The sequence below is a fragment of the Ipomoea triloba genome, chromosome 12 (genome assembly GCF_003576645.1).
Source record: "Ipomoea triloba cultivar NCNSP0323 chromosome 12, ASM357664v1".
Lineage (NCBI taxonomy): Eukaryota > Viridiplantae > Streptophyta > Magnoliopsida > Solanales > Convolvulaceae > Ipomoea > Ipomoea triloba.
The window spans coordinates 14,738,176-14,740,675 of NC_044927.1; positions in this window are offsets into that span (position 1 = coordinate 14,738,176).

Consider the following 2,500-nt stretch of genomic DNA (forward strand, 5'->3'; position numbering starts at 1 on the left):
AAAAAAATAGGATCAAAATACCTTACCAATTTTTCCCAATAAATCTCGGAAGTTACTGCCAGAATCTATCCTGATTTCTTTTCACTATTTTCACAAGTATAAGCCTATATGGGCATAAATTCAACATATACATGCATAAATTAGCTATGAACATGTATACAAAAATTATCAAAAATCCAAAGTGTAGTTTCTTAGGCTAACTTGTAGATCCACGAACTTAACACATAATTTCCACGTAAAAATTCCTAGTCATATAATTTACTAGCATTTGTTCACCTCCAAGTGATTGAACCGACTTAAGGGATTCCTTACCTTTGTAGAAACCTAAAAAAAAACATAAGAGTTGATGATGCCTTCCTTGGAGTCCTTCACCAAAGATCCTAAAAATATCACCATAACAACAATATTTTCATGAACCTTAAGTTTAAGCTTAAGTTCTAGGAGGGATTTAACCGAACAAACCAAAGTTCTTACCTACAATAGAGCACTTTGAGTTGAAGAGATAGCTAGGGAGTTCTTGGATCACAAAGTTAGAAGACTAAGATTTTCCTTCTTCTTTCTTTCCTTTGTATTTTCGAAAATGGGAGAGGGAATGGGAGAGATGAGAGAGAGATGATGTGAGTTTGGCTTGAGAATTAAGTAACAAATGCAACATTCCCATACCTATATGACATGCCATTAATGATCCAATCCAAGTGGGGATTTTGAGTGCCACATGTCAACTCCCTATGGTGTCTCCTTGAAGATCTTAATTTATTTTGCCAGTTTGGGTTTAAATCAGATGAAAGTTCGGAGGATTATAGCTTAATTCGGGAAAATCCTAACACCAAAATTATCCTAAAAATAATCCCGTCGATAATCACTAGAATTGGGAATTTTTCGGTATCTCGCGAAATATAGGTACGAAGTCCGTAGCAAATTTCACTCTTACAGTTCGTCTAATTTTTTTCACTGAACTGAGTCGGAAGCTCACGCGTAATCGTATCATGCTTAATAGTCCATTTTCTAGGAAAATTCGAACTGTATATACGTCCTTAAAATTTTACGGTTCGTGACCGGTACGTAAATCGTAACTTATTAATAACTTTCCTTACTAAAAAAAAATCCTCTTGAAGTAACGAGAGACCATTTCGTAAATATCGTAGCTTAAAAATATTTTTCGAACTCTAAACTTATCAGAATAGGCGAGGGGTTACACCCCTTCTCAATCAATGCATGCGAAGGTGTAGAAAGGGGATGGAGGTTTGGTGGGGAAGAGAGCTGAGAAATCGGTGGGTTGTTGAAGAGATTTATGGATTTGGAGAATGCAGAGATAAAGGAGATGAGGAGAAGAGCAAAGTGCTACAACAAATATGTCACACATCTATGGAGAATGGTGGTTCTTCCCGTGTAAATATTGATGCTTTCATATATAAACAAAAAACAACAGAACTAAGAGAGATGAAAATTAGTGGTGGTGGCTGACTGAGTTTCTTCTTGTATTTATAGCCATAAAGAGAGAGAGGCAGAGCTGTGGATGGAAGAAGAAAACAAATGGTAGTCCTTCACATGCATGGATTAGGGAGGCTATTTCGACCCTACACAATTTAGCCCCCTAATTAGCCAAATTAATTAAGGGAAGATTAGGTAATTGTGTCACTAAATTTAAGGAAATAAATTTGATAGGAGGAGAATAAATTTTGAGATAGGAATTTTGGAATAATTTTTACAAATTATTATTATTATTATAATATATATATATATATATATATATTTATATATATATTTATATATATATATATATATATATATATATATATATATAGATTTATCTCAATAAAATTATTGTTTACTTAATTAATAAATATTTAAATTAAAATTTGTAAATTACAACAAAAAACATTAATCTCATTTGATGAATACATAAAAAATATACGTGTTCATTGTTTTATTTGGAGGTTAATTTCATTTTCAATCAATTAGGTTCCCTTTTTCATTTTCTGTCAATGAGGTGCAATTAAGGCAGAAGTATGCATGAAGTTATATAAATATTATTATTATTATTANTAAAAAAAATAGGATCAAAATACCTTACCAATTTTTCCCAATAAATCTCGGAAGTTACTGCCAGAATCTATCCTGATTTCTTTTCACTATTTTCACAAGTATAAGCCTATATGGGCATAAATTCAACATATACATGCATAAATTAGCTATGAACATGTATACAAAAATTATCAAAAATCCAAAGTGTAGTTTCTTAGGCTAACTTGTAGATCCACGAACTTAACACATAATTTCCACGTAAAAATTCCTAGTCATATAATTTACTAGCATTTGTTCACCTCCAAGTGATTGAACCGACTTAAGGGATTCCTTACCTTTGTAGAAACCTAAAAAAAAACATAAGAGTTGATGATGCCTTCCTTGGAGTCCTTCACCAAAGATCCTAAAAATATCACCATAACAACAATATTTTCATGAACCTTAAGTTTAAGCTTAAGTTCTAGGAGGGATTTAA